At 30.6% G+C, this 9,468-nt stretch overlaps 1 non-coding gene across 1 annotated transcript; it reads left to right on the forward strand.

The window, feature by feature from the left end:
• Nucleotides 1-7,308: 7,308 nt before the first annotated feature.
• TRNAK-UUU (transfer RNA lysine (anticodon UUU)) lies at nt 7,309-7,381 on the forward strand. Its single transcript has one exon. It is a non-coding gene; the product is annotated as a tRNA-Lys (tRNA).
• The last annotated feature ends 2,087 nt before the right edge of the window (nt 7,382-9,468 follow it).

Raw genomic sequence — 9,468 nt, forward strand, 5'->3', positions numbered from 1 at the left:
GGAGTTGAAAACGATTTAGAAAAGAAGTTTTAATATAAAAGTTATACCAAATTTTATTGTTAACAATATTGCTCTTTTACACTTTTTCTCTCAGATGCATAAATATTGAGGAAATTTCAAAAAGGTGAAAATTAGATGAAATCGAGGTTTTACTTCTTGTTGGTGATATCGCTCGGAGTTGAGAACGATTTAGAAAAGAAGTTTTAATATAAAAGTTGTAGCAAATTTTATTCTTAACAATATTGCTCTTTTACACTTTTTTTCTCAGATGCATAAATATTGAGAAAATTTCAAAAAGGTGAAAATTAGATGAAATCGAGGTTTTACATCTTGTTGTTGATAAAGCTCGGAGTTGAGAACGATTTAGAAAAAAAGTTTTAATATAAAAGTTGGAGCAAATTTTATTCTTAACAATATCGCTCTTTTACACTTTTTCTCTCAGATGCATAAATATTGAGGAAATTTCAAAAAGGTGAAAATTAGATGAAATCGAGGTTTTACTTCTTGTTGGTGATAGAGCTCGGAGTTGAGAACGATTTAGAAAAAAAGTTTTAATATAAAAGTTGTAGCAAATTTTATTCTTAATAATATTGCTCTTTATCACTTTTTCTCTCAGATGCATAAATATTGAGGAAAATTCGAAAAGGTGAAAATTAGATGAAAACATGGTTTTACATGTTGTTGTTGATAGAGCTCGGAGTTGAGAACGATTTAGAAAAAAAGTTTTGGTATAAAAGTTGTAGCAAACTTTATTCTTAACAATATTGCTCTTTTACACTTTTTCTCTCAGATGCATAAATATTGTCAAAATTTCAAAAAGGTGAAAATTAGATGAAATCGAGGTTTTACATCTTGTTGTTGATAAAGCTCGGAGTTGAGAACGATTTAGAAAAAAAGTTTTAATATAAAAGTTGTAGCAAATTTTATTCTTAATAATATTGCTCTTTATCACTTTTTCTCTCAGATGCATAAATATTGAGGAAAATTCGAAAAGGTGAAAATTAGATGAAAACATGGTTTTACATGTTGTTGTTGATAGAGCTCGGAGTTGAGAACGATTTAGAAAAAAAGTTTTGGTATAAAAGTTGTAGCAAACTTTATTCTTAACAATATTGCTCTTTTACACTTTTTCTCTCAGATGCATAAATATTGACAAAATTTCAAAAAGGTGAAAATTAGATGAAATCGAGGTTTTACATCTTGTTGTTGATAAAGCTCGGAGTTGAGAACGATTTAGAAAAAAAGTTTTAATATAAAAGTTGTAGCAAATTTTATTCTTAATAATATTGCTCTTTATCACTTTTTCTCTCAGATGGATAAATATTGAGGAAAATTCGAAAAGGTGAAAATTAGATGAAAACATGGTTTTACATGTTGTTGTTGATAGAGCTCGGAGTTGAGAACGATTTAGAAAAAAAGTTTTGGTATAAAAGTTGTAGCAAACTTTATTCTTAACAATATTGCTCTTTTACACTTTTTCTTTCAGATGCATAAATATTGACAAAATTTCAAAAAGGTGAAAATTAGATGAAATCGAGGTTTTACATCTTGTTGTTGATAAAGCTCGGAGTTGAGAACGATTTAGAAAAAAAGTTTTAGTATAAAAGTTGTAGCAAACTTTATATTTAACAATATTGCTCTTTTACACTTTTTCTCTCAGATGCATAAATATTGAGGAAATTTCAAAAAGGTGAAAATTAGATGAAATCGAGGTTTTACTTCTTGTTGGTGATAGAGCTCGGAGTTGAGAACGATTTAGAAAAAAGTTTTAATATAAAAGTTGTAGGAAACTTTATTCTTAACAATATTGCTCTTTACCACTTTTTCCCTTAGATGGATAAATATTGAGGAAAATTCGAAAAGGTGGAAATTAGTTAAAATCGTGGTTTTACATGTTTTTGTTGATAGAGCTCGAAGTTTGAGAACGTTTTAGAAAAAAAGTTTTAGTATAAAAGTTGTAGCAAACTTTATTCTGAACAATATTGCTCTTTTACACTTTTTCTCTCAGATGCATAAATATTGAGAAAAGTCAAAAAATGTGAAAATTAGAAGAAATCGTTCTCTGAAAAAGAAAGAAATCATAAATTCAGGTTAACATTGTGTTTGTTAAAGAAGTAATAAAATCACTTCTACTTTATTCCTAAAAATTAGAAAAAATCTAAATTACCTTTAAAAAAATTTCAGATTTTATGACCAAATGGTTCTATTCTTAAAATATTTTTTTTAATCCATAAAAATATAAAATCCTTTCTTTTCTATTAAAAAAATTCTCTAGGCCTTAAAAATCCTTTCGGTATCTTAAAAAATCCTTTCCATGAAACCCATAATGACGCAACGTTACCTAAACCACCTAACTGTACCTTTCTCTACTTCTTCGCCCCTGAAATCCAGGAAGTGTTGCACAAAAAACGGAGTCCTTAAAAAAGAGCCCCTTTTGTAAAATCCCTCAGAGCTTTTTTGCTTTCTTTCCTTTTTTTCGTGGCTCTTCAAATTGAACAGACGGAAGACGGAAACCGTATCAAATTAAAATTTCTCTCTCAAAATTTCTCCTAATTTCGCCAAATCCACATTCAAAGACTTATTTTTTTTCTCGACTCTGTTACTTGTTAACTGTCGTTTGGTTTCGTTTACAAAAAACACTCAGCGGGCGATAACGATTACCAAACCTTTTCGAGGTTTGTGTTAAAAGGAAGAAGAAAAAATAAGATTTATATACCACCGAAACTAATTTTTCAATCGTTTTACAACCGTTAAAAAAAATTGGTTTTTATTCTTAGAAAAAATTGAAATTTCATTTTATTTACAACAATTTATGTAATAATTATTAAGAAAAAGTATTTATTATGTGTGTGTCCTACATTTCCTTAACAATGGGTTTTTGTAACGTGAGACGTCCTCTGCATGAAAGACAACTACCATCAAGTGGTATCACGTAAAACAACAACCTGAAGGACACGCGCACATACAAAGCGATAATATATAACAACGTAGATGGTGGGACGCAACACGGTGTCATCGGTGAAAAAAGGACAGTTAGGTGCAAAACAGTTATTTTTAAAACGGCCGCGTCCGCGTGTTGCCTTAGTACAGTTCTTCGGCCGAAGGACCGCTACTTGAGTTTACTTTCATCATAACTGTATACGCGAAGAGTCGTTCGCGTCTTCATGAACGTCGTGACGGCTGCGCTATCCATTCCTTTAACACTTTTCTATCGCCTAACTGTAAACTGTATAGTGTAGTCGGTATAAGTACTATGTTATGTATACCTACATAAGAATTGTTTTCTCAAAAACGGTACATATTTTAGAAATTAGTCACTTTGGATTATAAAAGAACGTTTGAGGTTAAATTGTACCAAATTTCAAGATTCTAGGGCGAAGTAATCATTGTATATATAATTTTTAAAATCATAAAACCTTTTGATATTTGCTGAAAGAGAGGATTTCTCCAAAATGGCTACGATAAAAGAAATGAAACGATTTCCGGTTATGAAAGAACCTTTCAGATTAGGTTGTACCAAATATTAAGTGTCTAGGGTGAACCATTCATTTTATATATATATTTTTTTAATTGTCGATTTTATCGATGTTGCCGGCGAGTGAGGTTAAAAAGAACGTTTTCTCCAAAACGGTTAGGATTTAAAAAACGAATCTTTTTCAGGTTATAAATAAACGTTTGAGGTTAGATTATACCAAATTTTAAGTTTCCAAAATGAACCATTCATTTTATATATACATTTTTTTAAAACATCTATTTTATTGATGATGGTTTAGAGTTTAAAAATTGTTTTCTCCAAAACGGTTAGGATTTAAATAACGAATTGTTTTGAGGTTATAAAGGAACATTTGAGGTTAGGTTGTACCAAATTTTAAGTTTCCAAGATGAACCATTCATTATATATATTTTTTTTAATCGTCCTTTTTATTGATGTTTGATGAGGCAGCGAGTGAGGTTAAAAAAATGTTTTCTCCAAAACGGTTAGGATTTAAAAAACGAATCTTTTTGAGGTTATAAATAAATGTTTGAGGTTAAATTATACCAAATTTTAAGTTTCCAAAATGAACCATTCATTTTATATATAAATTTTTTTAATACATCTATTTTATTGATGTGGTTTAGAGTTTAAAAATTGTTTTCTCCAAAACGGTTAGGATTTAAACAACGAATTGTTTTGAGGTTATAAAGGAACATTTGAGGTTAGGTTGTACCAAATTTTAAGTTTCCAAGATGAACCATTCATTATATATATTTTTTTTAATCGTCCTTTTTATTGATGTTTGATGAGGCAGCGAGTGAGGTTAAAAAAATGTTTTCTCCAAAACGGTTAGGATTTAAAAAACGAATCTTTTTGAGGTTATAAATAAATGTTTGAGGTTAAATTATACCAAATTTTAAGTTTCCAAAATGAACCATTCGATTTATATATAAATTTTTTTAAAACATCTATTTTATTGATGATGGTTTAGAGTTTAAAAATTGTTTTCTCCAAAACGGTTAGGATTTAAACAACGAATTGTTTTGAGGTTATAAAGGAACATTTGAGGTTAGGTTGTACCAAATTTTAAGTTTCCAAGATGAACCATTCATTTTATATATATTTTTTTTATCGTCGATTTTATTGATGTTTGATGTTGGCGGCGAGTGAGGTAAAAAAAAGTTTTCTCCAAAACGGTGAGGATTTAAAAAACGAATCTTTTTGAGGTTATAAATAAACGTTTGAGGTTAGATTATACCAAATTTTAAGTTTCCAAAATGAACCATTCGATTTATATATAAATTTTTTTAAAACATCTATTTTATTGATGGTGGTTTAGAGTTTAAAAATTGTTTTCTCCAAAACGGTTAGGATTTAAACAACGAATTGTTTTGAGGTTATAAAGGAACATTTGAGGTTAGGTTGTACCAAATTTTAAGTTTCCAAGATGAACCATTCATTTTATATATATTTTTTTTATCGTCGATTTTATTGATGTTTGATGTTGGCGGCGAGTGAGGTTAAAAAAACGTTTTCTCCAAAACAGTTAGGATTAAAAAAACGAATCTTTTTGAGGTTATAAATAAACGTTTGAGGTTAGATTATACCAAATTTTAAGTTTCCAAAATGAACCATTCAATTTATATATAAATTTTTTTAAAACATCTATTTTATTGATGATGGTTTAGAGTTTAAAAATTGTTTTCTCCAAAACGGTTAGGATTTAAACAACGAATTGTTTTGAGGTTATAAAGCAACATTTGAGGTTAGGTTGTACCAAATTTTAAGTTTCCAAGATGAACCATTCATTTTATATATATTTTTTTAATCGTCGATTTTATTGATCTTTGATGAGGCAGCGAGTGAGGTTAAAAAAATGTTTTCTCCAAAACGGTTAGGATTTAAAAAACGAATTTTTTTGAGGTTATAAATAAATGTTTGAGGTTAAATTATACCAAATTTTAAGTTACCAAAATGAACCATTCATTTTATATATAAATTTTTTTAATACATCTATTTTATTGATGTGGTTTAGAGTTTAAAAATTGTTTTCTCCAAAACGGTTAGGATTTAAACAACGAATTGTTTTGAGGTTATAAAGCAACATTTGAGGTTAGGTTGTACCAAATTTTAAGTTTCCAAAATAAACCATTCATTTTATATATATATTTTTTTTTAACATCTATTTTATTGATGATGGCTTAGAGTTTAAAAATTATTTTCACCAAAACGGTAAGGATTTAAAAAATGAAACTTTTTTAGGTTATAAAGGATCATTTGAGGTTAGGTTGTACCAAATTTTAAGTTTCCAAGATGAACCATTCATTTTATATTCTTTTAATCGTCGATTTTATTAATGTTAGCGCCGAGTGAGGTTAAAACAATGTTTTCTCCAAAACGGTTAGGATTTAAACAACGAATCTTTTTGAGGTTATAAAGCAACGTTTGAGGTTAGGTTGTACCAAATTTTAAGTTTCCAAGATGAACCATTCATTTTATATATATTTTTTTAATCGTCGATTTTATTGATGTTTGATGTTGGCGTCGAGTGAGGTTAAAAAAAACGTTTTCTCCAAAACGGTTAGGATTTAAAAAACGAATCTTTTTGAGGTTATAAATAAACGTTTGAGGTTAGATTATACCAAATTTTAAGTTCCCAGGGCGAACAATTCATTTTATATATGTTTTTCTTAATCGTTGATTTTATTGATGTTGGCTGAAAATGAGGTTAAAAGAAGTATTTTCTCCAAAATGGCTAAGATTTAAGAAATGAAACTTTTTCAGGTTATAAAGGAACGTTTGAGGTTGGGTTATACCAAATTTTAAGCTTCCATGGTGAACCGTTTATTATATATATATATATACATATATTTTTTTTAAAATGGCCGATTTTATTGATTTTGAAAAAATTGTTTTGTTCCAAAACGGTTAGGATTTAAGAAATGAAACTTTATAGGATTGTAAAGAAATATTTAAGGTTAGGTTTTACCAAATTTTAACTTTCTAGGACGAACTATTTATTATACAGGGTGAGTTTTTTTCCATGTTTAGTATGGAAATCTCGAAAACTAGCGGAGATAGAGAGAAAATTAAATAGGGAATGAACTGCAGTTTCATGAACTCAATTTAATGAGCTCTTTGTTTTTTGAACGAAATGCATGGCTAACTAGATATCTCGAAAAAACCGTTTTTTTTTTGTTATATCGTTCGATACCTATGGCTCCGTTATTATTGATTTTAGAAAAAATGTGTAAAGGAAAAATTTGTTAGGTATTACATGTTTAATAAAACAGTCTAACTGATTTTTTTATTTAAGCAATAATTTTTGAGTTATGACACAAACTTGTAATTTTTCTAATAGAAACCATAGTTGGCCATGAGTTTATAAAAAAGGCCTTTTCTCAACGATTCTAATGATATACCACTTGACATGGATATTTTTATTAATAAATAATTTATAGTCATTTATTCTTTTAATTTGCAAACTGATCAGGTAGTACGCTATGGAAACAATTGATAGATACGTTTGGTTATGTCAGCTTAAGGCAAACGATTGTTTCGTTTAGTTTCTGATTAACATTAAATTGAGTTCATGAAACTGCAATTCTTTCCCTATTTAATCGTCTCTCTATCTCCGCTGGTTTTCAAGATCTCTATACTAAACATGGAAAAAAACTCACCTCTATATAAATTTTTTAGAGCTATTGTGGAGGGTTATGTACTAGAACTTAACGCACTAGAACTAACTGGAAATTTTATATTATGAATTTAATATATCCTATATATAACATAATTCTTTCGAATACTAACGATTTGTAGATTACTTCAACAGTGCCCGGGTAGCTCAGTCGGTAGAGCATTGGACTTTTAATCCAAGGGTCCAGGGTTCAAGTCCCTGCTCGGGCGATTTATTTTTTTATTCTTAAACATTTTGTTGATTTTTTTTTTATTTATATAAGAGAAATATCAAATTAAAGTAAATCAGTTTCTCGACAAATTCAATTTTTCTTAACACAATAAAAGAAATTTATTTCATATTTTTTTAAGAATTAAAATTTTTCATTTTTGAAACCAATTAATACGATTTAAATAAATTAAAAAAAGAAATAAATAAAAAGTAAATTTGGTTTTTGTGTGAAATTTTACCGGTTCAAGTGGTCGCATCAACGGTTCACGTTCTCCTTTATTTCAACTTTCCCGGTAAGAAAAGTAGTGAACGTTTGTAACAAGGCGAAACGAAAACGTACGGATATCGGCCTTTCCCCCCTTCCCAACGCTTGCTCGCCAATGACGAGGGGCGAACAACGAGGTCTCCCCAGAAACTAGAAGTGGGGACCGAAAGGTCCGCTTCGAAAATGATGTAAGAAGAATCGCGGTGTTACGAAAGTATGGCAATGAACTCGATTGGCCTACCTCTGGCATTCAAGTTCATTGCTAAATACACGACTTTGCAATACTAACTAGGAATATTAAACTATTTAAAGAAATTATTTAGGAAAATTTATCGTTGTGATTTTCCTTTTTATAAATCATAAAGATTTATGCATAAAGCTGACTATGCTGAAGGCAACAAACTTTCAGTATGGCGTCTTGGCCGTAAAGTGCAATATCTTGAGATCCATATTGGAAATTAGATTATAAAAAAACTCAAAAATTCCTCCTAATGCATATTTATTATAAAAACAAAGATGTAAACCACCATTCTGCAAATATATCATAACAAAGGTTCTAAAAGAAAAAGTTGGGCAATTATCAAGTAGTTCGTATCGTACAAATAGTATCTAATTTTCTGCTAGCAGTATTTAATCTTTTGTCAGTAGCATCTAGTTTTATGCCAACAGTAGCTATAGTCTTCTGTCAGCAGTGTACACATTTCTGCCAGCAATAAGTAATGTCCTATGTGCGGATTTCGGAGGAGAGGTGAAGAAAAAATGGGTTGCGTTGGGTTGGGTTGGGTTTTTCTTTGCTGCACAGGCCCATCCTCTCTTCCTCTAGGTAATAGGTAACCAAAACGTAATAGACCAAAAATGTATGTTTTTATTTCTATCCGAGAGTGCTAAGTTAGGCAAAGAAGAAGGTTTTTTTACATCTTCATGACTGAGAAGAAAGAAGGGATTGATTGGCAGAGAGAGGAGAGGACGGCATGTGGTGGTGGTTTAAGTCCAGAAAACGGTTCTGTGAAATGGAGAAAGGAGCAGAAGAGGGTCTAGGTAACACGTTATTGGTAAACAGTTAAACCTAAATATAAGAGGAATGTTATTTTGTTGTTGCACCGGCCGAATGATGGGAGGAAGAGGGCTATGAGATGATAAAAATAAACAGTCATGGATACAGAAGAGCAACGTATGGTTAATAAGTAACCGAAATGTCATAAAAATTTATATCCTTTTTTATGTCCGAGACGGCTAACTAAGTAAGGAAAAGGAAGCTGAAGGAGAAGGATTTTGAACTGGAGGGAGAAAGAAGTGGCAGCTTGGCTCCGAAGAAATACCTGCTGATGGTTCCGGAGAAGACGAGGAAAGGGGTTTTTAGTGGGTCGGAGATCCAATGATGGGCTCCAACCTCACACTATCTGGTCGCTCAAAAGGTTGGGTTGGGTTGAGTTGAGTTGGCTTGGGTTGCGTTGGATTAGATTGAGTTAGATTGCCAAAGATTTGGCCCAAATACCTCAATGTGAAGGCGCTAACTGGTCACCCCAACATTTATTCACAGATACTATAGGTTTATAGAGCTTGGATAGAGGCTTAAGTGGAATGTTTTAAGAGAGGATTTTTAATTCGAACAATAAGCCCATACAGGACTAGCTCATCAAAGATCCTTCAGGTATACATTATGACGAAAAATAAGCAGTGGAGGAGGCACTTACTAAATGGAGAGAGATGGTGTCAGGACAGGAAAAGCCAAATAAACGAAAAGATTGATACATGGCCTAAAGATATAGGTGTACAGAAGATAGGGGATGTTGACTACCATATGAGTTAGTTCTTAATGAG

The sequence above is a fragment of the Onthophagus taurus genome, chromosome 6 (assembly GCF_036711975.1).
Source record: "Onthophagus taurus isolate NC chromosome 6, IU_Otau_3.0, whole genome shotgun sequence".
Taxonomy (NCBI): Eukaryota; Metazoa; Arthropoda; class Insecta; order Coleoptera; family Scarabaeidae; genus Onthophagus; species Onthophagus taurus.